This window comes from Anas platyrhynchos, chromosome 3, assembly GCF_047663525.1.
Source record: "Anas platyrhynchos isolate ZD024472 breed Pekin duck chromosome 3, IASCAAS_PekinDuck_T2T, whole genome shotgun sequence".
Taxonomy (NCBI): Eukaryota; Metazoa; Chordata; class Aves; order Anseriformes; family Anatidae; genus Anas; species Anas platyrhynchos.
In genome coordinates this window covers 45,344,627-45,361,808 of record NC_092589.1, presented here as the reverse complement: position 1 = coordinate 45,361,808, position 17,182 = coordinate 45,344,627, and the positions used below count along the sequence as shown (strand labels likewise).

General features: G+C 40.8%; 1 long non-coding RNA gene across 1 annotated transcript; it reads left to right on the top strand.

Moving 5' to 3' along the window:
- The first annotated feature begins 8,392 nt into the window (after window positions 1-8,392).
- Window positions 8,393-14,463, top strand: LOC106017306 (uncharacterized). The gene is made up of 3 exons (XR_001190693.5): window positions 8,393-9,600; window positions 11,134-11,232; window positions 14,223-14,463. It is a non-coding gene; the product is annotated as an uncharacterized lncRNA (long non-coding RNA).
- Window positions 14,464-17,182: the final 2,719 nt, after the last annotated feature.

Here is a 17,182-nt window from a genome sequence, read left to right as displayed (position 1 = left end):
CTTAGGGTTGAGAAGCAGGTATTCACAGAAAATGAATATTAGGGATATTTATTTTCAGAATCAGTGGGAAAAGCAGAGGCATTTATATTTTTCATAGGGTAAATATGCCACGTTTTATTCCCAGGTTGATTGAATATCTGTATTTCAATAAAATTGAAATTCTTACTTCAGTCAAGTTAGTTTCTTTATGCTTTTTATATTAAAATACGCAAAAATGCATTTTTTAACATGTGTATTGGGATGCAAATTATGGAAAAAAAATAAATATTTAATGTGTTCAAAATATTTTAATAGCAAAAGTCAAAACAAGTGAAATGAAGGTAAGAACTTGAGCCAAGTGAACTAAACGAAAAAGATAAGAGAAATGATTAAAATTTTTTTACAACATTGTAAAATTAAAGCATTCTGGGGATGGAGGCTAGTGGACAGAAAGACATTTGTTTTAAAACCTTGGCCTAACATTTTCTATCTGGCACTTGCTGTGACACTACTGGTGAGCAGAAATCAGGGGTCTAGAACTGTGTGAAGACTGCTGCTTTTCCCACTGGAGGTAGAGATTTGCATAAGTTTGGGACACAGTCAGACCTGGACAACAAAGTGTGTGTGGCATTCAAGAAAAGGGAATGGATGGTGGCTCTTGCTTCTGTAACTTGTAAGAGGAGTGATGCAGCTAGGTTAATCACTCACCAAAAAGCCATGAGAGTGAAATGTTCTCTGAATAAGCGTAATCATTTCATTTGGTTTGGGCTTTCCTGGGTTTATTCTGGGTTTTTCTTCTCAGTTTCATCAGTCATTCCGGTAGTAAGATGTTCTATGGTTTAGACTTTCGGTGCTTGGTAATTAGGAAATAGTGTTTCTCAGGGGCAATGAGGTGAAGCATATTTGGGGGGTGAGGGTTCACACTGGATCTAAATATGCAGAAAAAGTTTTGAGGTATTGAGTCCTTTTCACATCTAACAATACCTGAAGAAAGTCATGAGTTTAGATTTTGAAAAAATAATCCTTTCCTTTCCAAAAAAAAACACCCTCTTCCCTTACACTGTTTTGACCAGCTTCAGGCAGTGATGACAGGATTATGGAATGGTAATATATACACTGAAATGAGATGCTATTTGGAAGATCCCAGGGTTGTAGTCAGACAAGTGCTTTAAGCCAGAATAAGTTGTCAGTGTTGATAAAAGTAGTAGTTCCACACTTCCTATGCTTCTGGCTGCTTGTTCGCACTCTTGTGCTATTCTCTTCCCATCACCATACTCTCCTTTCTGCAACCTAACAGTGAACTGGAGCAGATTCAGCTGGAAATAACCTTTTCAGATTATTTCAGAGGCTGGGAAGGAGAGGGGCATGTGTGGCAGGATGTACTGGGACCTATTTTCTCCAGTCTGGTTCATTGCATGGCTACACAAACCCTTGTATCAGTAGATAGTCCATGGTACACAATGATGGAATTGAGCAATCAGAGCAGGAAGAAAGCAGGACCACTTTTTTTTTTTTTTTTTTTTTTCTGTGCTAGCACTAGCTTACTGTCTTCAACAGCGCCTGTGTTCCCATGTAGGGAAAAATTAGGAAAAAGGACAATTTACCCTTTTTTAACAACTGGATCACCTACCAACAGAAGCCACTTGAGGAGATCTTACAAAGTCCAAGTCAGTGTCTTGTCCAGCCAGCAGCTGGAGAACCAAGATCAGATGTTCCTGTTGCTGGAGCTCCTTGCAGGTGTTGCTACCTCTAGACTTCATTTGGATGTGACAGATTTCTCAGTGGGGTACGTCAGCGCTGCTAAGCGTGTTTTTGATGGCAGTCCTCATTTTACCTGATACTGTAGTTTGTAATTAAAAAAAGAGATTCTGAACACAAGTGGGGTAAGTTTAAATACACCATCAATAAACAACACAGTACTTTCCCCCTGTGGAAGCGTGTTGGATGTTTACCTCACAGGTCTTGTATAACACTACACTGTTTGAACATGGTATTTCAGACAATGATTGTTCACTTTTTTCGTCTTTCTCTGCCAAATCTTCACTGAAGTGATCTTGCAGACTCTGTTGCTTTCTACCATCAGTCACTTAGTTGGTATGGCTCGGAACTTGCATATCTTTGTGCATTTGAATTCATTACTAATGCATAAGCATTCATCAGTTTGGCAGGAATGGACATTGCACATCTGTAATTCATAAGCTTCAAGACAGTTTTGGGTGATGATGATTCAGGCATCCACTAAATGTCCAAATTCCCTTTGGCATCAGTTGTCCAGCCATAACTTGTTGGATCCAGCAGAGTGAGTTCACATTGCAGGAATCATCTCCAAATTCCCACTTAATAGTTTGCATGCAGTTCATGCTGGAATAAGCAATCTTTGCATGGGGGAAGCTGGCTGGAGTCAATTTCATCCCTTTTGGCAGAGAAAAGTTGATAATGGCATCAGTTGTTGCACTTTTAGGGACAAACAGATGGCATGTGAATTCTTGTAATTTCTGAAAGAAGCCTGATGAAAGCTCCCAGGGTTGTCCAAACACTGAAAAGTTATATTGATAATGCCATTTTCTTTGCATGAGTTCTAGGGCTCCCAGTTTTCCTTTGTTTGAAAAAACACTAACAGCATCGCATCCCAAAAAGACATGCAGGCCAATCAGTATCCTGCATGCGTCAGTCCCAGGGGGGCACGCTATTATATTACTGTCAGGGAATGATGTTTGGTGTCTGCTTTCCAACTTTCTCATGCATTAGCCAAGATCTGTATTACTGCTGGATTTCACCCATCGTTTTAGCATGCAGTATAACACACATCTTCCCTTTTTTTATGGTACTTTGAGAAGTTCTGTTTTCTTGTGGTGGTCTGTGGTTAGCCAGAAAGAGAGGATCACAATTCAACAGAGAAGTCTGTAATGTGCTTCACCTTTTTGACTTACTCACATGCACAACATCTTTTAATCAGGATTTTGATAAGGTTTAACTTCTTGAAGGGCCAAGAGGAAAAAAAAAAATTGTTACTTGGACTTTGTGGCCTGCATTTGTGTTCTCAAAATGAATGTTGGTAGTGGATCCTCTTGTATTTCTCACCGTCTTTTGTTGCTTGTGTCTGGTAAATATTCTAACTTTCTGACTTTCTGCACCTTCCTATAGTTCAAAAGAGCAGAGATGCCTTGTTAACACCACTCAGCCCTGGGACGAGTCTTTGTTAATAACACAGACAGATGGGATAGTGATGGTTTCAGGGGGGCTTTGCTGGACTGTTTTTCCCCCATCTGACTAAATAAACTAAGTCTTAGTCAAAGAGGTTTATCTGTTGCTCTGTTCTTGCTGATGGGCTTAAGTCTTCTTCTATCCTGTTAGCATTGTATGAAGAAGCCATGTGCATTTGACTTAATTCAGTTCTGAGGGCTGAAAAGGCTCACTCTCACTGCATACTTTGATGTCTGCTGTCCTCTGTAAAACTGCTCTACACAGCACTACTTGGATGTCTATTGATTTTTACTTCGTTGCTTTCAGCTCTGTGGTCAGCACTAAATTATCTTTGGCAAGCATATCCATCAACAAGTTGTCGGGATACATGAGCTCTGTCCCTTTGTCTCCCTGGCTGATACGTACCTAGTGTCTCCTTCAGACCTGCTCTTTCAGGTTCCAAAGGATTTTTTTTTCTCAGTTGAAACGTTATTTATTGGTTTGCATTTTTTTTTCTTTTAGATAGAACTACTCTTACTTTGAGATAAAAGTTGCTGTCATATCTGGATTAATGAAGACACTTTATGATAACTGCAAAGGTCACTTGGTATACAGAATGTTTTTTTTTTCTGTAGAATATTCAGAATTTGGATTATCCATCTGGTAGTATTCAGCGCTGTTATTTTGTCTGCCTTTGCTTTTCAAGTACAAATGGTAACAAGACTGGGAATTAATGAACTTCTGAAACCATAGATTCTCTATTGAAAATGGCAAGGTTCCTGGTTCTTCGCAGTATTCCTTACTTACACATCAGCACATAGTGTATTGCATTTTACAGGCAGTTACTAATCCTTTATCTTTTCAAGTATTTGGGGCAGGGATTTGAGATTTGGTTGTGGGTTTTTTTTGTTTTGTTTTGTTTTGTTTTGTTTTTTGTTTTGTTTTTTGTTTTGTTTGTTTTGTTTGATGTTTGTTTTGGTTTTTAGGTTTTAACTTGTTTTGTTTGTTTGTTTGTTTGTTTAATTTTTTTTTGTTAGTTTGTTTGTCATTCTCCGCCCCCCCCCCCCCAACAGAAGACACATTCCTATTCTTTGAATCCTATTTCTTTGTTTTCCTAGAAGTTTCGCCCTTCTTAGTCATTGTTGCTGTGTTTCTTTGACTGAGTGACATCCCCAAAGACATATTTTTGGCCATGGTTATTCATACTTCTCACAATACTGAATCTGTGATGTTTAATTTTTATTTGGCAACATCCTAAAACAGGATGAAACAGAGTCTGATTGCGGATCTAGGCAGCTTTCAGAAGAGTATTTGCAAATGCATGCTCAGATGTGGCTTTAGGTTAGAACTTGGTCTTCTGAAATTGTGTGAAGAGCGTATGTTTTCTGTGCTGTTTCAAAGCTGCTCACTAGTTCCTCTCTCTACTGCTTACTTCAACAGATATGACACTAATATTTCAAATCTGCAATAAAAAACACATGTATTGGAAGCATCAGCAAAGTTTACCATCACGTAAACAGAAAGCGGACGTGTGAAGAAAACTGATATTGTGACACTCAGTTTTCATTTGGTAACCATTCTGGAAAAGCTAATCTGTTTGACATTTGTATTTGTCTTCAAGCTCTAACAATGGCCAACCATAGAGATAATGCAGACTATGCTGATTCACGTAGAAAAATCCACCTAACTCAAAATTTGCCCTCTCAAAGGCTATCACTTACTATCCTAAGACACTGACGAAGAGAAAAAGTTCTGTAGCTCCACTTCAGTGAGCACTCAAACCGTAATAGCAGGAAGACAGATACACTATCTCTGCCTTTCCTTAACCGAGTAGAGGGTTTGAAATTTTAGTGAAAGGGATGAATTCAACAACTCTGAGATACAAAAGCAAAATACTACAAAAATGGCTTCCTCTCAGAACAAATTGCTTTCATTCAATGCTTTGTGTTGTTTGACTCACAGAAATTCCTGATATTACTAATATTTTCTGGCTCCCCATCAGGACCAGATGAATAAATCCCTTGTTACTGGATTTTCATATGTATAGCCTTGAAAACTCGAAGCTTTCAGTTCATTCTCCAGTCTGTCTGTAATAAGAAGTGACTTGAGGGATCTGGACCAGAAAATTGTTGAAATGGATATGTAGCTGGGAAGTATTTCATCCTTAGCAAAACAACATATTTGGCTAAATTTCATGTAGTTGCAAATACCCCCATCAGCCCTGGCCAGCAGTGTTTGGTTGTGATATAAATTAAATAAACGCTATCTTCAGAAAGCAATTGCCCATGTAAGAACACTGTTAGCACAGTTCTCCCACTTATCTTTCTTTGATTACTTGCACTTAAACAATAAGTGGAAAGGAGCAGACAAACATACAAGTGGTAAAAGACACTTCATCTGATGAATAAGGTAGATTGACCACCTATATAAACCTTTAGTTTAGATGTTTTAAAATAGCCCATAAAATTCCATATGGGTAAACCTGAGAATCAGCCACATAAGATAATTTTTAAAAATATAAGACATGTTCCTTGACAAAAGAAAAGGAACTGAAGGAGCATGATCTCTGCAAGACCTCTTGTTTTGTGCTTATATTCTCTGGTGTTTAATAAAATGTTGCCTCTAGTGTTCCCTGAGTGAGGCAGACATTATGTCTCCCATATAGATTCCTTGCATCTTGTAAGATTTAGCTTCTGCTAATGCCTTTTCTTCAATAAGGGCACAAACAGAAGCACCTTCCTCGACCCAGCTGCCCAAATTCATAAGACTTGTAGGAATTTAATCTCAGAGTGTAATTTCAACCTCCTAGTGACTTCACTGCTGTTCTGACTCCTTGATACTTGGGTCACATTAGCCAAGGTAACTTCTCAGTCTCTGCAAAGCAAAGCTGAGGAAAGTAGGAGGAATTTCCTCCTATGGAAGAGATTCTTGAAGTTACCTCCAGATTCTTAGCTACTGCTGTCAACTTGAGAATTTAGCTGGCATGCAAGTCAAAAGGGACAAAACCCGAGCAGGAGGAAAAGGGAAAACGAGACACTTAAGAATATCCCTGAGGAGATTAGATGAAGATCCCTCTACAGGAACTCTTGGCACAGCAGACACAAGCTTATGAGACTGTCCTGAATTAGACTTGTCAGAAAGCAGAGCTAACAATAGCTGCTGGGCCCAGCAGACTGAGCCGTGCACCCAAGAGGCTGCACTATCCATCAGAAATTAGTTATCAGGGACTGCAGAGGTGGACAAAAGGCACAGTCAGAAGCAGCCACCATCCTGCAAGCTGGATGAGTGATGTGAGCAGCAGGTATTACTGGGGGACGGTTGTGATAGTTCCCCTTCAGAACAAAGCTGTAAGATATCTGTTTCCCATAATGTGTGCAAAGACTTTAAGGTAGTGTCTGCCACAGGAAAATACGGGTGTAACACCTGAAATAAATTGTCTGACGTGCTTACAAATGAGAATGAGATGTCTAATTCACTTGACCATAAAGAAGCCCTATGGCAACAGCGAAGGGTAATGCCCATAGCAGTTTTGCACTTGTCTTTTTTTTGGCTCTCCAGATCCTCAGTACTTCCACTGTGGTGGCATTCAGAGCCATAGCAGGACACGTTGATGCCACACATGCATCACACTTTCATGGTAGCTGCATGCTGGTGATGAGGGGAGGTTTTTAGGGCCGTCTTGCCACACAGCTGCTGCAGCTCTGTCGACACATGGAGCAGGGTGTGCTCCGAGCACAGCTGTCATTGCTGTCATCGAGGAATGGTGGAGACTGTCTTATGCTAGAGTCCAGGTTCAGGGGATTCCTGGGGAGCTCCTTGAAGGCGGCGTATTATAAAAGTGCTTGTAAAAGCATTTTAACCTTAGCTTGTAAGAAGATATACAAGGAAGTCATTTGGAGCTGCATTTTTAGGAAAAACAACATCTCTTAGCTTGTGAACCATACTCTGTGTTGATAGTTGAGCAGTGTCTTCCACTGGGAGGATCTATACAGGGAGGCTAGGACAGGAGATTAATGCCCTTATGTTCAACTTGATCTATTACATAGAGTGCTCTGTGTCACTTCTCCTGGACACACCATGGTTCAGGAGCACGCACATCTTGTCATGAACTCAATCAGCTACTGGTTTTCTAACACATCCCTTCATCAGAGTGTGAAAATTTTTGCTTGCAAGTATCTCCAGAGTAAGGCTTCTCATCCAGAGGAAGCAGAAGGAAATTGTCCTCTTTAATGAGCATGAATTAAAAAAAGGAGGAAAATTTCCTGCCTTTCTGCCCTCCATGAACACAGTTGAGGTCCATTGTGGATGCTGTTTGATATGCCTGAACTTCTCCTTCAAATAAAAGCAAGTAAAGCCAGGGTCCTGGCTGCTTCTTATTGAATACCTCCCTGAACTTTTCACAGCTGTCAAGTGCTGACTTGTGCACAGCAGCTGAATTCCACCTTGGAGTGACTGGACATCATTTCTCTATCTTCCTCATCTGGTTGTGTTTCCTTCTTCCCTGGCATCTTAGCCAAGGGCAGCCTCATTTCAGTGGTGAGTTTGTTCTGCACGGTGTTACCTAGAGGCTGAATCCTTCGATACTTACTCCAGCTGGTGCTTCCCTTGACTGCAGTGCAAATGTTGTGTGGAGAAGTTTAAGTAAAGACTACCGAATGGCTCCAATCCTGTGTCTAAATTTAAGCACACCGTGGTGCCGGTGTAGAATTTCATTCTTCTCCTCAGCTTTGTGAGACTGAAAAGGCTTCTCTGTAAGGAGCCAGGTGCAGCAGGGGGATCAGCATCTCTATGTCCCTCAGATAAAGTGCTGCTGTGGAATTCACAGAGTTAAAATAGCTGGTACATTGATACTGTCAGTGTAGTACAGTATTTTTAATAGACTAAAAATCTTGCTTATTTTTCATGACCAATAACTTGTATTAAAAAAAAATAAAATAAAATAAACTTTTAAAAGGTTTCATTAAGAGTGCAGAAAGATCCTAGAAACAGGGGCACTTCTGAGAATTCCAAGTGTCCACCTGTAAAGTCTTCATATACTAAAAAATAACTTTAATACTTGAGTATTTGTCCTTTATTCAGCTATCTTGTAAGTATTGCTGCAAATGCAACAAGAGCTGAAAACAGCAGCCTCTTAACAGTGGCCTTTTTTTGGCTGTTTAATAAACATACACTAGATACAAATTTAGGCAATAAAAGGTTCATGTAGTATGTATGTATGTATAATACATGCACAAAAGGACTATTCAAAATGCATAGCAACCACTCGGCAGGGTTTAATTTTCCTTAACAGTTTTCCATTTTCCTTTAAATTTGGGATGGGAGTGGGGGGTAGCAATCAGAATCCTTGGCATAAATGGGATAATAATAAGGAAGTTCCTGGTATTGTTGATGTTATAGTTCCTAACAAAGCATACAACTGAATTCAGATAAAAGAAAGTTTCTGATTAAAAGGGACCATATGAATGAAAAATTTTAGAAGTTATTGGAAATTTCTTTTAGCTGCTAATCGTTGTCATATGTTAATCATAAGAGAAGTGAAACACCAGCCAAGATTTTTGTAACATGCTTTATTAATTTGGTTAACAACTTTCTTAAAACGTATTTTAAAAACTATTAGCATTCTGTATGATAGCACACATAAATTATGTCAGCCGAACAGTACGGCAGGTTACATCATTGTGACATTTATGAAGCCAGCATCTGCTGTGCATGATGGGCTGGCTTTTTCGAAAGCCTATCTAAGGGTTTTACAGCTGGCTTTCCAAATATATGCCCTTCCGTCTTCTTAAAGCGACACACACACACACAGACCGGTGCTGGGTTTGGATTTTCATCCAGATTTCTCACTTAGCAGGGTCTGTTTGAGTGTCGGTTTTCATGTATGCCAGCGGTGAAGTCCTGAGTGTTAAGCAGATGTGTCAGGACAACACCTAGATGTCCAGACTGAGGCTGTAATCCCCTTTTAGTCCAAGTGCAGAAGCAGATATTACTAACAGTTGGCTGAGAGTGCTGAGTGCTATAAAACTAGTCACGCTTTACTGTCTTGAAAAATACAGAGGCAGTTAATTTTGGAGGGTGTTTTGTTGTGTTTTTTTGTTGTTGTTGTTGTTTGTTTTGGTTTGTTTTTTTAATATTTGACACTGATGGTACAGTTAAGACTTTTTATTTGTTTCAGAAGAATCTACCTGTCTAACTCTCACCGAAATCTGGCAGTTCAGTGCCTTCATGTATTTAATGGGCCAGGGTCTGGCCCTCTCAGCCTTTTTAGGCACTTCAGTTATCCTTTGCACTGTGCTGGAGAAAAGGCTCAAGATGTGCCTGTAGGGTTCTGTAAATGCAAAGAAAACAGGGTTTTAAGGAACTTAGGATCTGGGCACAAGCAAAAGCAGGACTGCTGGTAAAATAACACCGGTCTCACCAGACACAGCGCAGGACTGGGTAAGTTGGTCTGCCAGGTTTATCTTCACCTGTTTGTTTCATTTTGTTTTGCTCTCTGCATAGAGCAGCACAATCAGCCTGTGATGTGTGAGTGAAATAGGCAGAGGCTTTCTTCACGTTTTATCTTCCTCTGCTACAAAAAAAACCAGCAACCTCTTTCCTATAAAGACTGACAGAACAATCTTGTGATATATGGTGAAGGTGCATATAGATGTGTGCATGTTCGTACATGTGTGCATACGAAGCACTCTGTCCCTAAGTCCTGAAGTCAAACAAAGCCCTAAACCCCTGCAGTGCACTAAAGAGTCTTGCAGTTCTGATACGTGCATAAAGCTAGCCCCTAGTACTTCTCCCTGAAAAGGCTTTCTGTGCCTGAAGAAAGAAGCAAGCAGAGGTAAAATCAGGTTTACAAAGGGGCATCACGGTGTCTCACCTGCCTGAAGGGATCAGGGATCAACTTCAGATTCCCCTGCAAAACCCACCAGCAAAACCCCAAGCTGTTACTGAGCCACTTTTTTTTTTTTTCCCTAAATCCTTCAGTGGCCCGACATACCTTTCCATGGGGCCGCAGTTCTGCTTGCAAAAAGCCAGTCATTTCATCAAAGCCCCAGACTCTGGAGAACATGGGCTGTGCCATCTCAGGGCTGCTTTTCAAGGAGGCATCTGTGCTTAGCATATGGCAACTATTTATTATAGCTGTTGCATTGAGAAACAACAATTCCCATGATAATTGTTTCTCGTATATCAAGATGCTTCAATCTCTGTTTCCCACAACATTCTGCTTGTCTGGTATGTGTGTGCCAATGTCACCACAGTCCTCGCAGACAGTTGTCTACGTTTTGTCATTACTGAGGGTAAACAGACATGACTTGAGTGGGAAGGAGAGCGGGGGAAGTGGACTGCTAATTTAGTCTGGCTTCAGTACTGTGCTGTGAAAGGAGTACTGAATGATTTGTGGGCAATATTTACAAACCTCCCCTCCCTCAATCCGTCCGTCCTTTTTCTCCGAGCACACATTGTTTAAGAGCATTAATGCTTAGGGGTTTTGCCAGAATGCAGTACAGACGAGGCTTGAATTTGCAAGGGAACGGGGGAACTTTTCAGCCTGTTCATTATTCCTAAAGAAACAATCACACAGAAAATATATGACATGTATTGTACATTTAATCACATGTGTGCATACACTTTCAGCACCTATACTAGGAGCGTACCATATATAACCCTTTCTCCCTCTGCATACAGTATTCACATACATACCTTTTATTTGCCAGGTGTCAAAATCCCTAAACACAGATTAATAGAATAGAATAAAACCACTGGTTCATCACCAACAAGAGGGAAACTTTTGGTGCCTGACCTGGCTGTGATTTCCCCTTTTGAGCTCTGAGTTTCAGAGCCTGTTACAGGGAACAGTTCTAGGCTACTTGTTTGCATGAATCAGCGCAACTCCGCAGATTTTCAGTATCAATGTCTTTGCCCATACTGGGTAGGATTTGGATCCATAACATTTGATGATTTTTTTTTTTTTTTTAGGGGAGAGAGAGGATAGTGTGCACCTTTCAGTAGTTAATGGAAGCAAATGTGACCTGGAAATGGCTGAGCAAAACAGTATCTGAAAGTACTGTGCATTGGGTAAGCATTGCACTCATTTTCTCAGCCAGAGACACTCCTAAGAAGCCATAAGCATTAAAAATCAATAGGATCTAAGCTTTATTGAGGAACTATGAGGGAGGTAAGGTGTTGACTCTTACCATATTTTAACTCAGGTCATGTTACTGCAGAGCTTGGGCATAACCAAGATTTGACCTCAGCTCATTCTGTGTTCAAAAACAGAGAGAAGAGTCTGTTACTTTCTGATAAATTAGGCTCTGTTCAAAATACAGCATTACTCCCTGACAATACAAACGAGCCAAGCTCTTAATGTGATGATGAGAGCTTTGATGATATTCAGCACTTGTGAAGCTGACTCTTGGTCTTTTGTGTGTCACTGATGTGTTTACACTAACCAGATGATGTACACACGTACCATATTATTCATAAGTTCATCTGATTTTAACCAGCTTGTCTGCTTTCATGTTAAAACCTGAGCTGAAACAATTTTGCTTGTGTGAGGAGGTGGTACGGCTCTTAGTGAAGTTTACATGACTCTGCTGCTTTATGCCATCGCTAACTGGATCCTGTATTTGCATGTAAAAGTCTGACTTCATAATGCTGCTTTATTTTTGGCTTTGTGCAAGCTGTTTCTAGTTGAATCAATAGTAAAACCGCTCCTTAAGGCAGATAAATATGTAATTAGTAGAAATAATGGAGCACTAGTCAGCTGCAAAACTGATGCTTCATCTAAATGTGTGTAAGGCACTTTATTTAGTTGGCATGTTGCTAACATCTATTAAGTTAAATTATGAGAAGTGTTTTGAGGCCTTTCACACAGAAAGTGAAGCTTTTCATTCCTTATTTACATGTGTGAATGTATATGCATGGAGACTTCAACCCATGAATTAACTCCAGAGGAAAACAAACCACCAGATAAACACAAAGCCTGGGTTTGTGTTTGGGTTTATTATTTTTTCCCTTCAGAAAGCAAAGAAGCATCCTTACAGAATTTTCTGATTAATTTATTCAAAGAACTTAATTGATGTATCACAACACAGCGGTATAATTTACATGGCATTAAAAAATGGAATTGCTTCGCTCTTCACGCTGACAGCAGCCAGCTGACTGAGTAACAAGAAGTCGATCTTTGATGGTCATTTCTGCGACTTTGAAACATGTGCTTTTATTTAATTCTCACCTCATGCTGTTTGCTTTTCTAAATAGCATTAAATGAGCATGGAGCTGCGCTTGAAATATTACACGGTGTTTTATTAACACCAGTTAACACTGGTAGCTCTGGGTAGATAGATAGCTCCAGGTCCTGTTGGAAGTCACCATACATCTTGGGGTTTCATGCAAATGTAAAACCCGTGCTACAACTTCTGGATTGGACAATTACATGTTGGAAGTCAGAAACCTCTTTGATTGGTTGTTTCTACAGTGCAGCTATCAGTGCCAAAGAAATCCAACAAGATATGTACATGTATACATGAGCTGAGTGTCCCCAGTGGAAGAAGTGTTTTTAACTTAGTAGACCTGATCCTTTGGGGTTTGGGTCTGGGGTGTTGTTTCTTTGCTCTTTGGGATGCTTGCAAGGTTGTCTTTATGCAAAGAACACAGTCATATTCAACCTGAGGTGACTTTTTCTTAAACTAAGGGAATCTGAGGAACAAAAACAGGATGAAATCATTGAAGCATTGAATAATTCACACTAGTAGGGACCTCTGGAGGTCATTTAGTCCCACTGTCTGCTCAAACCAGGTCTGAATAAATCAGATTTCTTGGGGTCTTTTCCATTCAAGAGATCATAAGCAGAAAAAGCAGTGTGAGAGTCCCTCTCACTCCATTGCAAGTCCTCTTGCCAAAGGCTACAGTGACACAAGCTCCTGAGGCTAGGGCTTCACCCTCGGTACTACCCTGTCCCGAACTCTGTAACACCTCCATGTTTGCTGCTAAAGAAGCCCATTGAAATGGAGAGTATTGCCAACAGGCAGGGGTTTACCAGGGAGTGAAGACAGAGATTTTTACCTATCCCCACCTGCGAATTGGGTGGCATTGTGCATACCCCTGCAGAGCTGCGCAGCTCCCTCGTAGAGTCAGGCTGCAGCCACCTCTGGTCCCATCTGCCCAAATCTTCCCCAAAGCAGTGGCTGTTTGGGCCACACCACTTGGCCACGCTCTACAAGAAGGCTAAATGGTGTAGTGTAGTGTGGAGCACAGCTGAGAAGCCCAGGACCTGTGAGGTGTCCTCTCTCAAGCCGTGGATGTCTCTGCTCTGCAGTCCAAGCTAGCTTTGTGCTGGGAACTAGGAGGGGGATGAAAGGAGAGAGAAAACTATCTCCATATACAAGGATATTCTACTAGTAGCACAAGAAAAGATGGAAGAAATTATAAATCTTCAGTTTTCCAACTCCTCGCAAGCACAGAGTACCTTGTCACACTGCCTCATAAGGATTTTATGTATGGTTTTAATACTTGAAACTTCCTCCATCTTCAAAGAACAACGAGACTTTGAGACAGATATGTGGGAAATCACTTAGCCAAGTCTTGTAATTTCAGTTCTTCTGCAGTGATCTGCAAACCACAGACTCTGAAATGAGCAAGGGGTTATGTGAATGTTCCGTATAAGTATTTATTTTTATTTTCTTTAGTAGAAGCTGTCAAATAAAGCATCTCCTGCCCTTCAGAGTTTTTGCAGTCTGTGCAGAGCCTCTGCAAGCCAGAGCTTTGCTTAGTACACTTAATTAGAGTTTGCTTATTATAACACTGCAAAATACAAGCTGGTTTTAGTCAGGGAATTAAATTTTGCTGCATTTTATTCTTGGTTAGCATCAGTTGCTTCCTAGCATTGGCAGCAATGCTCATGAGATCTGTGCACGTCTGGTGCATAAGAGGTTAGTAGATTTAACAGGGAGACATTAAAAATGGATTTAATAGAGTAGTAGCCTGGACTTCAGCATGTACTGTAATTTTAGCATTGCCCCTGGGTAAGTATTCAATTTTGACTTTTTTTTTTTTTTTCCTTCCAGACTAAATGAAACAGATGCCTCTAGTACACTTCTTTGGTAAACACACTCTGAGAATCCTCCATCCAATTGTAAGTGATTATATGGCTAAAAATGCATTCTGTAATAGAGAAAACAGATGCAGTGATAATTATCCCAGTGCCCTGCATGTCAAATATTAACTATTGGTGGTGGAAATAAAGAGGCTGAAATCAGAACCAAGTGGGATTTGCTGTACCAGATCAGACTACCAGTTCAGGTTGTCTGACTATATCTTCAAATACAGGCTCAGCTTGATAATTTATAAAGAAATCAGGAATGCTACTTTATAATATTGGAAAGGAAGATGAACTTCTGACGTTAAGTTTTCCTATCAGTTGTTTGTACTTACTAGTCAGGCATGGAACTCAAAGGGTCATCAGGACTTCCAGTAACAATTATTTGAGTACTTCAAATCTGTGATCCGATTTTTCATTGCAATTTCATTGCCACCAAAAGCAGTAGCCAACTGTGCTCTGTGCTCAGTAACATGAGAATTGCAATGCCTTCCTAGGCAGTTTGAGGTTGGATCAGTGAATTAAGTTTTTTGCCTGTGGCTGTTGCGGAAAATTCCATGTGGATGTGCAAGCTTATCATCTGATCTTCCAAGATGTTGGTGAGCATAGCACTAGCCAGAGTGACCAGCATGTATGCAGGATCTTAGCTCAGGCTGGAAGCTTCAGCCCTTTGACCAAAATCATTGCAGCTGCTTCTGATTGCTCTTGTTTTGCCCTCACACAGCTGAAGATGATTCAATTTAAAAATGTAAGTGCCCAAGTAAATAGCCCCTAATATGGTCTCATCTCCTCTGCTATTTTTCTCTGATTAGTTTTAGAAGGGTTGCAATATTGAAAAGGTGAAAATTCCTCCATGACGAAGGTATTTGTCACAAATTCCCTCAGCTAATTGGAGGCATCTAACCTATTGAGCGTAAGGGTAGGTGCTTTCTCACCCAGCATTTGCTGCCTGAAGCTCACGCTGTTGCAGATCCAAGCTAATATTCCATTTTCCTTCTCTTGCCAGTAGAGATAAAACAAGCACTTTCAGATGGCGGTTCATCCTGTCCTAAAATTGGTGGGAAAACTGTCATCCACAGGTGCCTGTTTTGTCTGTAAAGGGAGCCTGCAGCGCTAAAATAAGCTAGAAGCCTAATTTTTGGTGGTTTGTTTATCTGAGGTGAGTGTTATCCAAGTTAGCCTCATCGTGCCCTTCACTTCTTCTCAAGATGGAGGAAAGACAACCTCTTTCGGAGCTGGAGTGGAGAAGCGTGACCCTGTAACATGGAGTAGCCAGAGGCTGGTGGTTAAAATAGGAAACTAATGTAAACTGCTTATCATTGACAGGGAGGTAAACTTTAGAAACTGGGTGAATTCACCTGTGTGAAATGTATGAGAAATAGGTCAAGGCCATGCTGTCTGTTTACATGCTTTTAATCTCCACCAGGACATAGCAATTTATCATCTTTCCAAAGTGAAAGCCCTACTGAGTGCAGAGGAATGGGCTGAAATTCCATGGTCTAGGAGACACAGGTGTTCAGGTCAGAAATATCTGGTGGTCTTTCTGGGTGTCAATAAGCCTGTCTAGGTGTAGTTAGTTCCAATTTTATTTTGATGTGGTTTTACAAGAGTCAAACCTACTAATGGAGTGGCCTCCTAAGAAAGGTTGTGGGAGCAGGAAAGGCTTGCATTTTGCAAAACACTGTTAAAGAAGGACAAATTATTTATACACATACATATAAAACCTATATGTGTACTTGTCCAGGAGAAAGGTGTGATATATTAATGTGAAAAGACACCTGCTTGTGTTATGGGGGAAAACATGACATATAGGAGGAGAGGAGCTACTGGAAGTTGAAGGCATCTCCCCAGGGTACAGTCAAGACCAGCTCAGGATGGACCTGAGGACAAGAACCTTCTCTGCATTTTTCTGCACTGAGCAGCAGCAGGAGCAGCCACCAGTTTGGTTTAGCAGTAATCACTGGGCTAGCCTTTCATTAGTGTCTGACACTAATTAATATGCCATGTGCTCTTTCAAGAACACCAGATAAGTACTCACAGCTTTTCCTAGGCAGATGGTAACTTTCATTACTTGACCAGATTTGCTGATTGCTGTTAGATGTCTCACTCCTTGCACAGCTCCAGGGCCGTACCATGTCATGCCTCTGAGTGTTCTCAGCCACAGAAAAGAAGGATCCTGTTTGATTTTGAAAGCCATGGGCTGGGTAAAATCCTATTGCTCTTTTCTGATATATCTTCTACTAACGTCAACTTTTCGTCTGAATTTTGCCTGAAAACTGTCAGAAGAACAAGCTGCAGGTTTAAGCTCACTGTGAGCAACAAATTCCCACACTCATCTTGAAACCCTTTTGTTTTTCCACAACTTTGTAGCATCTTTTAGGTCTCAGGAGGGGAATTGCAAGTTGTAAATTTCTTTATGCGTCCTCCTTTCACACTCCTAGGTGTGAAAAATAAAATGCTCCCCAGCTAGGCCATCCCTCTGTCTCTGAATAAACATTTGTTCGGGGGCTCCCATTCTTGCCAAGGTGTTAGGATAACATTCTCATGCTGATTCCTCTGCCTTCCTTCAGCATCCCGGTGCTGGAGGTCCATTTCCGAGGCTTTGAAATGGCCTTGCTCTCACCTCACCTTATACACATGGAAATCAGATCACCAGAAGGAGAAGGAGCGAGCTTGTAAATCCCATGGAGAAGCCAACAGGGCAGGTTAGGGAATTATGACCTTCAGTGTATTAACATTTGTGGTAGGAGCTTTGTGCAGCCAAAGAGGCTGCAATAAAAATTGAGAAAGGGTGGGTAGGTGCGTGAGGGCACTGCTAAAGGGCTTGAGCCTGCTTCTTTCAAGCTCCACCGACTGCTTTGCCGTTGTGTTGGGGAAGGCCAAAGCTGACCATTTAGAGCTTTTAGCTGCTTGTTTTTATACACTGAG